Source organism: Pleurodeles waltl, chromosome 11 (genome assembly GCF_031143425.1).
Source record: "Pleurodeles waltl isolate 20211129_DDA chromosome 11, aPleWal1.hap1.20221129, whole genome shotgun sequence".
In the NCBI taxonomy this organism is placed as follows: Eukaryota; Metazoa; Chordata; class Amphibia; order Caudata; family Salamandridae; genus Pleurodeles; species Pleurodeles waltl.
In genome coordinates this window covers 431,460,992-431,479,256 of record NC_090450.1, presented here as the reverse complement: position 1 = coordinate 431,479,256, position 18,265 = coordinate 431,460,992, and the positions used below count along the sequence as shown (strand labels likewise).

At 49.0% G+C, this 18,265-nt stretch overlaps 1 protein-coding gene across 2 annotated transcripts in view; it reads left to right on the top strand.

Annotated features, from left to right (window-relative positions):
• Positions 1 to 18,024: 18,024 nt before the first annotated feature.
• Positions 18,025 to 18,265, top strand: part of PER2 (period circadian regulator 2) — a 441,952-nt gene continuing 441,711 nt past the window's right edge. Inside the window, exon 1 of one of the 2 annotated variants that reach the window (XR_011199417.1) lies at positions 18,025 to 18,255. The gene's annotated coding sequence lies outside the window, so the exon portion shown is untranslated. The remainder of the gene's footprint in view (positions 18,256 to 18,265) is intronic. The other variant, XM_069213793.1, reaches the window with a different exon arrangement.

Below are 18,265 nucleotides of genomic sequence, written 5' to 3'. Positions count from 1 at the left end.
CAACAAATGGCTTCCAATCTTGAGATGTCCTGGGACGTGGAAACACCTTCAATCCTCTTCTCCACAGGCCAGGGGCGATGGGTGCAGAGGTGTCCTGAGGCGTTGGGTTGTCTACACCGCAGTACTCACAGCTGAGATGGCCTGCAAACAGAGGCTGTGGGTGGCATCGGGGAGTCCACAGTAGGCAAGTCCAAGGTGGGCTTTGTCTCTGAAGGACTGGGAGACCATGTTGGCACTGTTGGTCCACTTCAACTCAGACTAGGCAGCACTGTGCAGTGGTGCTTTTAGGTGTCATTTTTTCTGTGGTCCAGGGTACCCTCAGTTCTCTTGGGGTGCCTGCAGGATGCAGGGAAGCAGCTCCACTGGAGTTCCTGGGTCTTTGTTGAAATCAGGCAGGCCTCTCAGGCTTTGGAGGCACAACAGCTTGCAGAACGAGTCAACTTTGGCACAAATTGGTGGGAACAGCAGACAGGCTGGCAGGGCTGGGGCAAAGTCAGGTGCTTCTTCCTGGGGCTTTGCTTTTGTGGCTCTTGGGTGGCCGCCTTCTTCGTAGGTCAGTAGGAATCTGATTTCCTGGTGCCAGGGGCTCCCCTAAATACTGAATTTAGGGGTATAACCGGGAGTGTAAGGTAGTAGCCAATTGGATATTTACTCTTGGAGTCACTACACCCCCTAAATGACCACTTTCTGTGAGAAGTGGGCATAAGCCTGTTCCAGAGTTCCTAAATCTGCCAACACCAAGATGGCAGATTCCTAAAAGTTTTGTCCACGTCCCGCATCTCACCTTGTGGGTGGGACTGACCTCAGAGATGCACACACCTGCCTGAATACTACATTTCGTGCATGTCTCACTGCCAAATGGGCCCTGGGGCAGGGGGTCGGCATCTCCACTTTGAATGAAGTCACATCTGCAAACTAAGGGTGGTAGGGTTCTTTGAAGCCCCTGGCCTTGAAATGCAGTCGCAGGTCATCCTGTTGGGTGGGGTGTGTAAACACCTTTCCTGGAGCAGGCTTTGTTTATGACCGTCCCTAGAGCAAGGACTCTCACCCTTGGGGTCCAGACTAATGGCAAGCTGGCCCAAACTAGTCATTCCGCACATGGGTAGATGGTAGGTTTTCAGGAGGCACCTCTAAGGTGCCCTCTGAGTGCATGTATTAATAAATTCATCACTGGCATCAGTGAGGGTATTCTAATAAGATATGTTTGATACCAAACATTCCTATTTTCACTGAACACATCATGTAGCTGGGGAGCTCGCATTAACCAGTGTCCAGCACATGTAATTAAAATAGCTTCCTTGTTCACTCACTGTGTCTAAGAATCAACAGAGACAAAGGAGGGGCATATCTGCTCATGCAGAAATGTCCTTACATGCAATATAATGCACCCTGCCTTAGGGCTGAAAGGGCTGCTGTAGGGGTGACTTACATATATTGCACGCAGTATTAGGGGACATGGAACACAGGCTGTGTGTCATGCTGTGTTTTCACTTTTAGCTGCACCAAGACAGGCAGCCTGCAATGGCAGTCTGCATGTGCTAGGTGAGGGGTCCCTGAGGGTGGCACAATACATGCTGCATCCTGCTGGACCTAGCCCTTTTTGCAGGGTCATCCTCAAACGTTTTGCCTCCTTCCTCCCATTTTTTCTGACCAGTTTTTGTTGGCTTTAGGGCTCTGGGCACTTTACCACTGCTAACAAGTGCTAAAGTGCATATTGCATTGTATTGGTGATTGGTTTATCCATGATTGGCATATTTGATTTACTAGTAAGTCCCTAGTAAAGTACCCTGGAGGTGCCCAGGGCCTGTAAATCAAATGCTACTAGTGGACCTGCAGCAATGAGTGTACCACCCACGAGTAGCCCTGTAAACTTGTCCCAAACCTTCCCTTTTTGTACATGCAAGGCATCCCTAAGGTAGGCCCTAGGTAGCCCCATGGACAGGGCGCAGTGTATGTTAAAGGGAGAAAATGTACTGATGTGTTTTACATCTCCTGAAAGTGAAATACTGCCAAAATCATTTTTCACAGTTGTAAGGCCTATCTCTCTCCTAGGTTAACATGGGGCCTGCATTTAAATGTCTTTTAAGTGGAGTTTCACATTGGGAGGAGATGGAGATATGGAGTTTGGTCTCTCTGAACTCACAATTTAAAAATACACATTTTGGTATAGTTGGTTTTAAGGTTTTCAGTTTGAAAATGCCACTTTTAGAAAGTGGGCATTTTCTGACTTAACCATTCTGTGCCTCTGCCTGCCTGTGGAGTCCACGTCTGGGTCACGCGGACAGTTGGGCTGTTTGTGGAGTCCCTCTAGACAGTGACACAAAGAGAGCTTTGGTGTAGCCTACATATCCTGATGAGTCTCCTGGGCTAGATTAGGGAGGAAGGAGCTGACACTTACACCCAAAAGGGCTGTGCCTGCCCTCACACAATGCAGTCTCCAATCCCTGGTGTGTGGCTGGGGCCAGGCCTGGGCAAAGCAGGATCTTGTGAACAACACAGACTTTTGTTTGAAGTTTGCTTACTTAAAGGGCAGGAAGGGATATAAGTAGTGGACCCAAAACCCCAGACTTTTAGATTCTTTCTGGATCAAGAGGAACCTCTGCCAATGAGAAGAGCTGAAGAGCTGGAGGAGGAGTACTGACCCTTTGCCTGTGAGTGTGCTTTCTGGGTTGGCCTGCAGTTACTACTTCTGCCTGAGGGAGAACAAAGACTGGACTTTGCTGTGTTTTCCTGTTTGTGAAGTGTCTCCAAGGGTTTGGACTAGGCTTTCCCCATGTTCTGAAGTCTCAGAACCACCTAAGACTTCCTCTGCCAGCACCTGGACTCTCTTGCTGAGACTCCTACTTTATTGCCCAATCCAGTCCCTGGGCCCTTTTAAGGAGAAGCAGGTGGAACCAAGGCTGAAATCCACGCACAGGAGCCGTGCAGGAGAAAAACTGACGCAGCACCCGCTTCATGGCTAAAAGATCGCTGCAACACCCGCTGGCATGTGCCAAAATCGACATATAACCCATGCAGTGCGGCTCTTCACCACATGCACTGGAATTTCACATGCATCGTCACTGGGTGTTAAAGGCCAAAATCGACACATCACTCTTCTGCGGTAGAGAAAAACAATTCATCCTCTACCCAACTAGAGAAGAAATGACATATGACCTAACTTGCAAGTAAGGACTCAACTCATTGCTGACTTTTCCAACGCACTCTCGCCCTTGCAGCTTATTTTTTATGCAAACCAGGTACTTTGTGTAAAAGTAACGCATCCATTGTTTTCTATGGAGTAGGACTCTTTTTAATTTAAAAATTCATAACTTTTCTTGTGTATGTTGGATTTATGTTGTTTTGGTCTTGATTTAGATAAATATTGGCTATTTTTCTAAACTGGTGTTGTGTCCCTTCTGTCGTGTTTTCAGTGTATTATTCTGTGTTTTGGTACAAATACTTTACTGACTGCTTATGCCAGGCTACCAAGTGGGTGAGCAGGAGATATCCTAGGTGTGTATCTCCCTTACCCCGACTAGAGTGAGGGTTCCTGCTTGGACCGAGTGCAAACTGACTGCCAACCAGAGACCCCATTTCTAACACTGGTGATCAGCGGTTGGGATAGGACTTGTATTTATAATTTACATACAATGAGTGGTGCACAAAACTGTTTTAGTGCAGACCATTACGCAACTACAGACTGTTTTTCCCTTTTTGTTCTCAGTTGTCTTCCTGGATGTATTGTTGATACCTGGGACTCTGGTTTGTTGTTACACCTGTGAGGCCTTGGCAGAATGGAAATCAACTTCTGGCACCTATACATCTACACAGTGAGGGAGCCAAACGTTTTCTGAAAGGATAGGGGACTGGCTGTAAATAGAAGGTCCAAAAGGGAGGATCTGGAATCAGCCCTGTTTTGTTATGAGCTGAACCACTGGCAAGCAACACTACCAGACGATTCCAAGGAGGAGGACTACTCTGAAAATGAGGGCAGTGGCCATGAGAGAGAACCAAAGAGAGAGGGGTGGCTTCTAACTTGTGAGCAGAGGCTGAGAGTGCTGAATGAAGCACCCTGACAGTTCTAGATTCTGGGGGCCACTCCTGTTGAGGGGGATGGTAAACCCCAGAAAGGGGCGTGGGTGGAGGGAAGCCTTACCCCTGACCCCGGTCCAACCTTAGGGTACAGACCCTAGGTTGGAAATCCAGTTGTAGGTTAACATTCCTGCACTGGAGGGAGAATTGTGCTGGACCGCTTACTCAAGCACCCGGACAATACTGGATTCTGGGAGGGGCACTCCTGGAGGGGAATGGGCAACCCCAGAAGGAGGGGTAGGGTGAGGGAAACCTTGCCCCGGTCCAACCTAAGGGTACAGTCCCTAGTTTGGAAGTCCAGTTGCAGGTTAACATCCCTGCACTGGAGGGAGAATTGTGCAGGACCACTTCTTTAAGCACCCTGACAATTCTGGATTCTGGGGGGGGCACCCCTTGTGGGGGGGAGGGAGGTGCAGGACCCCAGAAGGAGGGGTAGGGGAAGAGAAGTCTCGTCCCTGTCCATGGTCCCACCTGAGGATACAGACCCTAAGTTGGAAGTCAAGTTGCAGGTTAACATCCCTTCACCGGAGGGAGAATTGTGCAGGACTGTTTCCACAAGCGCCCTGACAATTCTGGACTCTGAGGGTGCCGCTCCTAGGGGAAGGGTACAGAGCCCCAGAGGGGAGGACCAGTGTCAGGCTGCCATCCCTGACCTGGTGGGAGGGAGAGAGGATAAGGGGTGCCAGTCACCTGGAGCTATCGCCACCTACTCTCCAAAGTCACAGTGAATAGAGAGCCCTGAAAGGTATGGGGCCTGGCTCTCGTCCCTGACAGCTGACAGTGGCCACTGTGGCTTGCTGTCCTGGTGGACAGAGTTGCCACTGGGGGCGGGGGCAGGAGTCACACCCCAGGGGTGGAGTGGGCTAAACCACTGTGTTGGCCATGGTGGTACTGTCTGTCCACTGGGATACATATGTGAGCAAATTAAGGATGGATGCTGCACAGATGGTATCTGCAGGTGAGAAGAGGGGTCCCCCGTGGGTTAGCTTAGTGGGCCCTGAGAGTATGGACAGAGGAATCCAACTAGGTTCAGGAAGGCGTATAACTGGAACATGCCGCTGCTGTTGAAGGCAAGGGTCCATGTTCTAGCACCCCAATCAGGGAAGTTCATCAAGGTATTTATTGGTCTCCCCTCACTTTAGGCTAGTGGAGGGTTGTGTTGGACCTGGTCATTTTTGCAGGGTCGTCACCAATTCTTTTGCCTCCTTCTTCCTATTTTTTCTGACCAGTTTTTACTGGTGTTAGGATCCTGGGCACTTTTACCACTGCTAACCAGTGCTACTGTGTGTATGCTCTCTGTCTAAATTGTATTGGTGATTGGTTTATCCCCGATTGACATATTTGATTTACTAGTATGTCCCTAATAAAGTACACTAGAGGTGCCCAGGGCCTGTAAATTAAATGCTACTATTGGGCCTGCAGCACTGATTGTGCCACCCACACGTGTAGCCTTTTAAACATGTCTCAGGCCTACCACTGCAGAGTCTGTGAGTGCAGTTTTAAACTGCCAATTCGACCTGGCAAGTGTACCCACTTGTCAGGCCCAAATCTTCCCATTTTGTACACGTAAGGCACCCCTAAGGTAGGCCATAGATAGCCCCATGGGCAGGGTGCAGTGTATGTTAAAGGTAGGACATGTACTGATGTGTTTTACATATCCTGACAGTGCAATACTCCCAAATTCGTTTTTCACTGTTGTAAGGCCTATCTCTCTCATAGGTTAACATGGGGCCTGCATTTAAATATTTTTTGAGTGGAGTTTCCCATTGGGAGCCGATAGATATGTAGAGTTTGGGGTCTTTGAGCTCACAATTTAAAAATCTATCTTTTGGTAAAGTAGTTTTTTTACTGTCAGTTTGAAAATTACACTTTTAGAACTTGGGCATTTTCTTGCTTAACCATTCCGTGCAAAAGCAACGCATCTGTTTTTTTCTACTGAGTAAGACTTTTTAATTAAAAAATTCATAGCTTTACTTGTGTATGTTGGATTTTTGTAGTTTTGGTCTGGTTTGATTTAGATAAATATTGGCTATTTTTCTAAACTGGTGTTTCCCTTTTGTAGTGTTTTCACTGTATTACTGTGTGTGTTGGTACAAATACTTTACACGTTGCTTCTGAGATAAGCCTGACTGCTTGTGCCAAGATACTAAGCAGTTGAGCAGGGTTTATCCTGGGTGTGTATCTCCCTTACCCTGAATAGAGTGAGGGTCCCTGCTTCGACAGAGTGCAAACTGACTGCCAACCAGAGACCCCATTTCTAACACATCCCATGGGGACTCTCTTTGGTACCTATGACCTAGGTACCAGGGGATCCATTTACTATGGAGATACGGGTGGGTGGCAAAGCTATTGCCAATTGAGGAACAATTGCACAGTTTTTGAAAAAAGGGATCTGGCACTGGGGACCAGGTTAGCAGGAACCCAGTGCACTTCCAGTCAAAATTGCATCAAATACCAGGCAAAAAATAAGGGTGACCATATCAAAAAGGGGTGCTCTTTGCTACAGGACCCCAGGTAAATCCCCTCTTTTATAACCAACATAGGTTGTTTCAATATGTATACCGATAGTAAATTGGATGTATTTGTCTCCAACGTCTGCCAATGTGCATACTTCCTGATCCTTTTTCTCTGTCATAGGTCTAACTAATTACAATTACAATTACATACAATTACTGATTTGCTTTACCTCCTCAGGAAATCAGCTGTAGCTGGCTCTTTTGGGCTTTCTTCAGCCCATTGTTTACCATCAGCACTTCCAATATTGCTTGTAATGATTTCTGTATTAAGAACATCACCTCTAACATAGATGAGGAAGGGGTTGTTGAAATATCAAAATCCAAAGAGGTCTGTGAGGGAGAGTTAGGGGAGGGGCTCCACCAAGGGGTGGCCTTTCTACCTACATAATCCAATGACTTCATCTCCCTTCTCCCACTGCCATCCTTCCTTAAACCAGTCTCCTCCTGTGATAGAACCTTGCAGTGCACCATAAAACTTTTTATCATAAAGGGGCAGAGGCGAAGTGACGAGGACAGCCTTGGTTCAGGTAAAAACCACCCCCCAGCCTCGTTATCCAGCTCTCTCCCTAGAGCGCCGTCCTAGACTGGCACTGATCCCAGCAAGATTGAGTCACTTGTTACATTCCACCCCACACTTTACACCTGTTTCTTCAGTGAGTAACTTTGGCAACAGCAGTGCTTAATTTGTAAATAATAACATACCGGTGCCCAAAACTCTCCTTTTAAACATGCTGCTGCAGCAATTAAATGTGCAGCCATGGAATACTGAGGCAGCGTAATCCTGTAGCCATCTCGGGCATCTTTAATCCATTTACAGCCACTCGCTGCCCCTTCAGCTCACTCTTTCAGCTTTCTTTTTTTCCCCCTTGTGACGCTTTTTCATTTTTCTCTTCCTCCGTCTTTCCCATATGTGTCATGCTCGCAGTAAATGCTTGAGGCAGAAAAATAAGTGCCGGCCCTCAAAAATAAGTGCCGGTGCTCTGCACTGGAAACAACATGCACAAATTAAGCACTTGGCGACAGTAGAGACTGGCCGAGGGTGCTTGACTTTCCTTTAAAATACCTCCCTACGATCTTCTTTATGGATTGTCCCAAGTACGTCGCATCAGCTTCCTCCACAGGTCTCACAAAGTTACCAATGGGGTTTATCTCCTCTGGCATACTATTAATCGTGTTTCCTTCTGATGGACCAATGGCAATACTGCCCGCAGACTCACTATGTCGGGGCTCCAAGTGCCTTTTTGCTACAGTGCTCCACCCCACCTCTTTTGGGTATAGCCATCTTGTGCTTTCGCTTTGCTTTGCTGCATTTTCCCTCAGACTGCGTAAGTAACAGCTTAAGCAATACTGGACCTACGTCTGGAACTTGCCTCCTCCCTTCTTACGCCCAGGACAAATAACCTGCACAACTCCCACCTCCGCTGCTGCTGTCTCCACCAGTCACTTGCCAGGGCTTGCTTTACTGATTCCAGAGAGTTTGAAAGATGGCTTCTGCCCTAAACAGGGACTTGGTTCCAGATTCCATGCCTCAGGTCCCAACCTCCGCAGAGCAGACACAGCAAAACATCTGTACTGGGGACAGGGCTCTACCCCTAATCTGAGAGCTCGAGCTCCCCAGCTACCCACAGACCCCTAGCGTGGGGCCCCGGGGTACCCCACCCCTCTCTCTTTCTAGACTGGGCCTGCCCTTCAAGAATTAAATGAAGGCTGGACCGAGGTCGAATAGGGAATGGTGGCTATATCAATGCCCCTAAGTGGCTCAAGATGGTAAAAACTCTGTAAGTCACGGGCCCTGAACTGATGTAAAGGGCTTCGCTTACAACTAAAACTAGGGGGAACTTCTCAAAGCTCTTCCCCAGGCTTCCTATAGCTTTCTTGGTGGACTCCTGTTGCGCTCTCTTGCCTCTCCTACTTTGTCTTCTGAGAGTCCGCATGAGCACAGCAGCGAGGCATAGTAGGGGCTCGAAGCAGCATATCTGCAGCATGAAAGGGGAAGGATCCAAGACCAGCAAAACAACAGTATCACAGTTTGCCGACCAGGACAGGAATTTTTGTCTTCGGCTTCCCAGTTTTCTTTTCTGGAGACCAATGAAGAAGGAGGTGGTTGACTACTGACTTGAAATGATAAAGCACCCAGGGCACAATTGCCGTAGTTGCTGCCCCAAATCCTTCAATCCTGAACCATGTTCAAGCTGTCACTGTAGGGTGACCCAACAGATAAGAAACAGCTGATTTGAGTGTGATTATTCTTGACTGAGGTAGAAACACAAGTCCCATTGAGGTGATGAATAGAGCTCCGATGAAGGTCCTCAGTTGTGCTTGGTGAAGGAAGACTTCTGAAAGTTGATCAGAAATCCAAATTTGTGCAAAGGCATCTGTGACCATCTGTACATCTGCTTTTGCCTTAAAGAAGAAAGAAGCAGAAAACAGCCGTCCTCATGATACGGAAGTATAGAACATCCTTTTGATTGAAGATATGTAACAATTGGGAAAGGTCAAAAAGTCTTGGAGATGTTGCCAACCCAAAACGGCAGAGCTTGAAAGTGAAAAAGTATCATCCCCAATGCAAAGCACAGATACTGCTGACTGTCTTGATGAATATGTATACAGAAAAAAGCATATTGAGAGTCCATCATGGCCAGAAAGTCACTGTCTGCTATCTACAGTATGTTTGACTAAAGTGATATAATTTGAAAAGTCTTGATGAAGACATACTTGTTCTGGGGCTTCAGATTCAGGAGAGGAAAACACATTTTGGCCATTTTTAGTACAGGAAACTGTGTAGAGTAAAAGACTGTGTTTTCTGACATTCTGGAACTGGTATAATTGCATCTTTTTCCAGTAAAGCTTGAACGCCCATAAGCACTGTTTGATGTTTGCAAGGGTTTTTTGGCAATGTTGTAGAAATGAACCAACGTTGAGGAGGATTGTTCAGGAATGGAATTACATACCCTTTTCTGATGAGGTTCAGCACCCAGATGTCTGTTAACCGCTCTTTCCACTGCTGAAAAAAGAGAAGCAATCTTGTCCCCACTCTAGCATAGTCATTTGAATGACTGTCCTGGACCCTGTGGATTAAGTTTTAATATCCAGTGCACCCCTTCGACCATAGGCTTTAGTTGTTCCTTTAAAGGGATGATTTTCCTGGAGAAACGGCTTACCTCTGTCGGAGACAGGGTATGGAGAGGGAGGCTGTTCTACCTATCTAGGGAGGTTGAAAGAGGATAAAAAGTTGGGTTGGTACCTCAAGACGTGGTCATATTCTGTCTTGACGCAGAGCCGCCTCATTACATAAAGGACTATTGTCTTATTATGTATTGGACTATTGCCTCATTACGTAATGGTCTGGGACGAGGAAGACAAGGTAAGGGGTTTAATATTGCTTTGTTGGATGACAACTGTGGGGGTTTTGAGATATACTGTTACACCTTTCTCTGAAAACCCCTTTTGATGTTTATACGGATCAGTGTAATCATCACTGCACAATACAAAGTGCAGTGCAGAGACCAGGGCCGGCTTTTGGGGGTGTGACTGGTAAAGCTGCACTGGGGGCTGATTTGGAGGGAGGGCACTGTCCTCAAGGGGGGGGGGCTGTGTTTAGCAGTAACTTTTGATTTTAAAACACCTGCTGCAGAGTTTCTTGTGAGTTCAGTTTTCAGGAAGCTATAGAAATGTCAAAATAACTCTTGAGATTAATGTTCCTGCTACAAAGAGTGATAGGAGCTTTGCCTACTGGCATTTTTGACTCACCTTAAAGTAGCGCAGAGTTCATATGGTTGCTGCAAAGAACAGATCTGTATTTTGTGTGGATAGCTGAGTGGATTAGTAAAGCCAGACTTTACCTGCGCTTTAAAATAAATTAAATGTGTGTGAGAGAGGGGCTATGGGGTGATGAGGGGCACTTTTGCAGGGTGGCAGTGAAAGAATCCGAGGAGGAGGTCATGGGGGGTGGGGTGGGAGAGCAAAAAAGATTGTTGCACCGGGCATCACCACAACGGTTTCAGCATTTTTGCCAGGACAACTTTTGGTTCCCTGATGTGACCTTGGGCCCCTGCATGCATAGATCTGCTGCAGTGGTTCAGCATCTTCTGTCATTCACATCACAAAGCATCTACGATCCCTGTGTCTCCATGCCTATTTCCCACTGTTTTCCCTTCTATTCTCCAGCCTTGCCCTTGGAGTGCCTACATCAATGTCAATTCACCAAAATGCCAGGGGTAGCGGAAGTGACAGCATGCGCCCTTTTACCTCCGCTTTGAGTTACACACACATTCTTACACATACACACCCATTTACACTTACACACACTCTCTCACAGAAACACACTGTCACCTCCAAGCACATACCCAACATACATTTAAATGCATATTTACTTACTGCAGATGTCATGGAATATTTCAGTTAACCTACCTAATTTTTATTACACTAATAGTGAATAATGGGGTCCCGGGGGATTTGCCGAAGGCTATTTTGGGCTGTCTTTTGGGCGGCGGGTGGGGGTATATAGGTGGATATTTTGTTGGACAGCCACCATTTTGTCAAAAGGTGACACGGTAGCCGGTCCTATTTGCTTGGGGGCTTTGTTTCAGTCATTTCGCGGGCTTGTGGTATTTGTGCCTTTCGTCTGCAGTTTAAAAAAAAAAAGTATTTTAGCAAACAAAGAGCATAGTTACATATTTTGGGCTTACCGGGTACATGTCGAGCATGGAGGGCGAACGTGTGCTGAAGGCACTGGCTCACTTGGAGAAGGCTGGTGATTGGACCTCGTAAACGTGGAGGCCCTGAGTACATTGCGCCCTGCTCGGAAGGTGTCCCAGGGTGTCTCGTGTGTTGGCGTGCTCACCTCCGCGCTCAGGACAGAAGAAGTGCTTGGTGAGGAAGCCAGGGCGGGTACCAGGGCAGGCTGTGGGGAGGGGGGCGGATGCATTTCGGCACGGTGGGAGGCCTTCGCAGAATAAAAGGCATGTCCAGAAAGAAGCGGCGTGTCTCGCCAGCATCGGGAAAAGAGACGACGGAGGGCAGCGGCCAGAAAAAAGGCACTGGTGCCTCCTTTGCTTTAATTCCTCCAGGGAATGGGAGGGTATAGGGGAGGGGCTTCGGGTCCCGGGGGAGTGCAGGTCTTGCTCAGCGGGCCCCCACGGGGGCCCGCAATACCACTGAGGAAGCGGATTTGGCCGTGGATGAGGATCAGAATGAAGCAAGGGGAGGGGGCCCATAACACACCCAGTAAGAATTGATTTGGTTGAAAAGACAGGGGGAGAGCAGCACATCTGGAAGAGTAAGGCGAGGGGTGGAGGAGAGGAGACTTTGGTGCCTGAGTTGGCATTTGATTCCATGGTGCCCATTTCTAAGAAGTGGCCCACAATGTTGGAAAGGAGTACTAGTGACAGTGAGGGTGGGAGTGAGGTGGAAGGGGGGAGGGTGCAGGGGGCCAGTGGCTCCCCCCCCTCAGATGTAAGTTTCCCGTTTGTGTGTACGGTGATCAGGCATCAGGGAGGGCAAGCACGGAGGTTGGGGTCCTTTCTGGGGAGCCAAGTACGTCAGGGATATCTTGGGGGGTAGGGGAGGAGTTCGGTCGTCTGGCAGGCTTTTTATGAGCAGTGGTTCTCAACCCGGCACATAGGACCTTTGTTGGCAGAGAGAGGTGGACCTCAGAGGTGGTGAGCCAGGTGAGCAGTGTGTGGCTCTGAGACCCTGGCGGAAAGAGAAGGTGGAGCCCAGGGCAGCTGGCTGGATATCATCAGCAGAGGTTCGAGCACAGAGGAAAGGGGCTGCGGATGCTCCCAGGGAACGGTGTGGAGGAATGGGTTTTTCTGCCCGCCAGTGTCGCCGTTCCTGGGAAGCATCGTCCAAGCCCGTCAAGTACACAGGGGGGGGCTATGTGCACAGTATGCGGAAGCTGCCTTGCATGGTGAGTTGCAGCAGCAGGTGTGCTCTGCAGTGGGGTCGCGGGGGCTGGAAGCATTTGGAGACGAGGAGTGGGAGTTGGATTTTGATGAGCGTAGTATCGAGGAAGGGAAGCTGTTAGAGGGGGAGGAAGAGGAGTGGTGGGCGGACAGGAGTGATGGCGGGGTGGGATCCCCTTTGATTTTGATGAGCGTAGTATCGAGGAAGGGAAGCTGTTAGAGGGGGAGGAAGAGGAGTGGTGGGCGGACAGGAGTGGTGGGGGGGTGGGATCCCCTGCTAATTTTGTTGCTGAGTCGTTTCCGAAGGAGTGGCAGGTACAGCCACGGTCAGTGGGAGTGGCATTCGAAGGAACCCACCTGGGGAAGCGGAAGGCACAGGAGAGGCTACCGTTGTTGTCTCCAGGTAAGGACTCGGGTCAGCATGGACATATGGTGTCAGTGGCCATAGAGGCAAAAGAGGAAGCGAGGACGGGGGTAGCATGTTTACTTAAAGGTGTGTATGTGCTGGATGCATGGGTTGCGACAGACAGTGGGGCGACATCCATTGGACCCGCTAAGGGAGACAGTGCGCAGGCGATAGTAGTGGGGGTCGGGTCAGGTGACAGCAGTTCTGAACAAGACAGGGACACTAAACAGGGGGATAAGGCAGAACAGCTGCTGTCTAAACGGGCAAAATTGCCTTACATGGTCACTGCCAAGCCTTTGGGTGCGCATCTGATGTAGTCAACCAAGGAGAAAATTTGGAAAGGGGAGTATGTTGAGGTTTTAAAATTGTTGCACTGGGAGGTACTTGCAAAAAAGGGCTCCAAGGAGGAGGAGTTTGAGCTCGCCAAGCGGCCTAAAGTGCCTGTTAATATTGAGAATTAGACGGCAGCTTTCTTGATCTTCGCGAGCGTCTATTGCGAGCGTTTTCCTGAGAGATCCGTAGCACTATTCAAGTATATGGATATAATTCGGAAGGCACAGATTAATTACGGTGGGTATGCTTGGCGGCAGTATGACGAAGAGTTTAGGGCGAGAATGGCAGCAGATATAGAGGTTAAGTGGGGAGAAATAGATGCAGATCTGTGGCAACACACCATGGGCCCAGCAAAATTTGGTAAGGCTATATTTACGGCCAGTGGGCTGCCCATTACTTACCGGCCCTTTCGGGAGCGCCCCACCCTAGGGGTGGGGACCAGGGCAATTAAGACAAGTTCAGGCACAGCAGGAAAAGGGCAATCGGGAGCGTGTTGGGACTACAACAAAGGGGTCTGTACGCGGGAGTATTGCAAGTTTCAACATGAGTGCTCCGAGTGTTTGGGCGGCACCCCCTTATACACTGTTCTGGGCAGCAGGGCCTCACAGGATCAGTTGGGGCGCAAGGACAGGTCCCATGGGGCGGATAGCAGTCAGGATCGAGTGGACGAGACAGATAGAGGTTTAGACAGGGCCCTACGGGAAAGGGCGCATATTCCGGTTAAGGAGGACAGACTGGCGTTTTGATTGCAGGCGTATGACAGGCCTTTGGATGCAGAAATACTGTTACAGGGATTTTCACAAGGGTTCTGGTTGGGCTATACAGGTCCTCGGTGCGGCGGTGGGCTGAGAAACTTCATTCGGTTAGGGGAAAAGAAGTGCTAGTGCGCCAAAAATTGGAGAAGGAGGCATTTGAAGGTCGCATGGCTGGTCCTTTCCTACGTCGGCCGATGCAGAACCTTATGGTGTCCCCTATCGGTGTGGTTCCCAAGCGGGAGAAAGGCCAGTATCGGTTGATTCACCATCTGTCATGGCTAGAGGGCACTTCCGTTAATGATTTTATCCCGGAGGAGATCTCGAAGGTGTCCTATGCGTCGGTCGATGTGGCCATTGACATGGTGGAAGAGTTAGGGCCCAGAGCGCTGATGGCAAAGACAGATATCAAGTCGGCCTTTCATTTGCTCCCGGTCCACCAGGAAGATTTTGAGTTGCTGGGAATTCAATTTCAAGGGTGCTGGTATGTGGACAAAGTGCTTCCTATGGGTTGCTCTAGTTCTTGTGCCCTTTTCAAATGTTTCAGCACATGCTTGCAATGGATCTTTACATTGGTGACTGGACATGTTCAGGTGACATATTAACTTGATGACTTCTTTTTTACGGCGCCAACAGACTCTCCGAGGTGCGCTGAGGTTTTGCAGCAATTTCAAGAAGTCATTGGGACCTTGGTGTGCCCTTGGCCCCCGAAAAGACAGCTGGGCCGTGTACGGCACTGTCGTTTTTGGGGATTGAGTTGGACACAGTGACAGCGATGGTGCAACTGTCGGAAGATAAGCAGGTGGACATGATGCAGAAGATTCATGAGATGCTGAGCAAAAGTAAGGTGACAGTGAGTGAGGTGCAGGTAATGCTGGGTCACCTGAATTCTGCATGCTGGGTGGTTTGGGTGGGGAGGATGTTTTGTTGGCGCTTTGCTTTGGCTTTATCAGGGAAGTCCTTGCCCCAACATCCTGTGTGCCTTAAGGCGGGTGAGTGGGAGGACCTATGTATGTGGAACACATTTCTGGAGTCATTCAATAGAATACCGCTGAAGGCCTGGCAGGAGTGGGAATGGGATGTTCAGGTATTTTCTGATGCGGCTGGGTCAATTGGCTTGGCATTTATTGGCAGGACAGGTGGTGCGCGGACGAGTGGCCGCTTGAGTGGAAGAATGGGGGGCATAGCCTTTTTGCAGCTTTTCCCATTGGTGGTAGCAGGGAGCGCATTGCAGCACAAGAGGGTATTGTTTAGAGTGGACAACATGGTAGTGGTGCATCTGGTAAACAGGCAGTCGGCGAGGGAAGTCCAGGTACTTCAGTTGCTTTGGGTTTTTGTGCTACAGTGTTTGAAGGATGCCATTTTGTTTCGGGCACGTCATGTGCCAGGAATCAACAATGACATTGCGGATGCTTTGTCTCGTTCACAGTGGGACAGATTCCATGGGTTAGTCACAGGCACGGACTTGTGCAGGACGGCAATGCCAGACGCCCTTTGAAACATAGGTACTCGAGGATGCTTTGATTGGTAATTAATTCTCTGGCGCCATCTATGCGACGGGCATATGCGAAGGCCTAGGAGGAGTTTCTAGGATCTGGATCTTGTAAGTGAGTAAGACCTGACAATACAGTGGAGGATGTGGTTCAGTTTATTATGACATTAGTAGAAAAAGGACAGTCCAAGGTCACTATAGCTGGTAAGCTAGCGGCGCTAGGTTTCATGGGTAAGCTTTTTGGGGGATACCAGCCATCGGCAGGCAAACTGGGGAAGCGGATTTTGGAGGGTTGGGTGAAGGAAGGGGGCAGGCGGGGTCGTCTTCGGCGCCCTGTGTCGTTGCATTTGTTGAAGGACTTGTCTGGTAGCATGAAAAACATCTGCTTTGATGGGGGAGAAGCACTACTTTTTCAGACCCTGATGTCATGGTTGTTTTTTGGCGCCTTCAGGGTGTTTGAAATGCTGGGTTTGGTTTAGAAGCCAGGTATTTGCGGAAGGAGGTACATTGGGGAGGTAAGGGCGTAGCATTGTGAATCAACAGTTGAAAACCGATCAGAAGGGTTCAGGGGTGGTCGTATTGCTAAGGCGATATCGAGTTTCCTCGATCTGCCTTTTTATTCTTGGGCATAGGTGGGTGAAGGAAGATGGTGATCTGTCGGGAGCGGTATTTCTGCACAGAGATGGGAGCAGGGTCACATCAGGTCACATCGGCGCAGTTTAGGCAGTGATGCAAAAGGGGCTGTCGGCGTTTGGTTACGACCCGCTTCATTTTGGTACCCACTCCTTTAGGATTGGGGTAGCTACGGAGGCGGGGCAGAAGGGTTGGAGCAAGGAAGAGCTCATGTCTTTGGGGAGGTGGAAGTCAGATTGTTTCAGGAAGTATGTTAGAGGGAGGGAAGTTTCAAGGGGGAATTTTTGCTAATTTTTCTGTTTCTTTTGCAGGTGTGGTGGGAGGCCCAGAGGCGGTTACATTGGGATCTGGGTCGTCGGACATTCATTTATAAAATGGGCACAGCGCCAGGCACGACAAACGGTCAAAGGAGAGAATTTGGGGTTTGATGTAGAGAGGTATCATGTGTTTTGCATTGGTAAAGGGGGTATGAGGTGGGGGGAGCCCTTACCATGCTTGCAGGAGTCTGTTTGAGGCGGTTACTGTCCAAATGTTTTGTGTTTGCATTTGGGTAAGAACGATTTGGTGGTAAAAACAGGTTTGGATCTTATGAAGGATATGAAGAAGGACTTGCAAGTCATTTTGTCTAAGTGGAGCGGCTGCCATGTGATTTTTACAGGTTTTGTTCCACGGCGGGTGTGGCGAGGGGCAAAAAAGCCAGGGGCCATTGAGAGGGCCAGGCGCAAGCTTAACAAAGAAATGAAAAGTTTCTCTTTGGACAAGGGCATTACCTATATGGAACACAAGGACTTGTGTGTTGAAGATGTTGATTTTCTTAGAGATGATGGGGTCCATTTATCCTTTATGGTAATGGAGCTTTACGTGTTGCAATTGAAGGGCACGTTGATGGAGATGCTGAGTGAGACTTAGATAGGGGTTGGGGGGGCAGAAAAAGGCCAGGGTTGGCTTTTTCTGGTGGCGGAGGTGGAGAGAGTTTGCAGGTACCGAAGCACGTGTGGATGGTGAAGCTGGCAGGACAATTTTAGGTAGTGGTGGGGGATAGCAGCAGATCGCGACGGACAGGAAGTAAGCTTGACATTAGCGTTCAGGAGGTGAAGAAGCGGGTCTGACAGGGAAATAGGTAAAACGGAGTGGAGAGCGGGAAGGCAGTATAAGGTTACAGGGAGGGGGTAGGATGGGGTAGCGGAGGGGGGAGGATAATTTGGTTAGGTGTTTTTTGATGTTTAGTGAGGTTTTAGTTTTGCAAGGCAAAGGCCAAGGAATTATGTTTGTAACTGCACCTGTTCTAATAAAGCGGCCTTTTCCACATAGAAAAGGTGCTGTGGTGTAATTCCCTCCTCCCCAATATGTTATTATTCACTATTAGTATAATACAAATTGACAGAAAACAGAGTAAAGTCCCAACTGCTGCCACTGTGTTCCTGGAACTGAATTTACCACCTCTGAAGTGAGGGGTCGCAAAGGGAAGCCAGGGGTTAAATGACGACTATGTGCTTATGGTCTCTCTTTCCCATGCAATTACCACATCTGAGATGTCACATCACTCAACCGCCTTCGTCTTTTCTTTCCTTTATTTCGGAGTTAACATCCCTCCTTTTGGGCTACTGTTAACGTCACGAAATGAGCAACATTGCAGCTCGCCTCATGAAGTCTGGAGGGGACGAAAGATGGCAGCAAACAGAGCATTCCTGTACAGATCAGACTACGTAACCACTTCCCACCACAAATCAGGACACGGGTCACCAGCTACCTTCCTCTCTCACATTATGACCGCCTCATGGACCCGTCCTTTAATTCTCCGCAGCCTGCAGCAAACCCCTTTAGAGAGCAGAACATGGATTTCCACGTGAGTTTATGTAACCGAATGTAGACGCCCTCTGCCAATGGGCGGAGAGCTCATCCCCCTTATGCAGATAGCCACGGGCTAAAGCCAATGGAGACTGGCGACAGGCGTGTACAGCCGCTCCATCAGGGTGCGAACTACCTAAAAGTGGCTGTTTCTCTGGTAGTACCTAGCGCTTCTGTACAGCAGTTTCGCGTGGTGCGTGCAACGGGTTGCAGCAGCACAGGAGCGGCAGCCCTCGGTGAAGGAGAGAGGCAGCAGCGCTGCCAGGAGCACGGGAGAGCAGCGCGAGCTGGCCGGGTGAGTACCC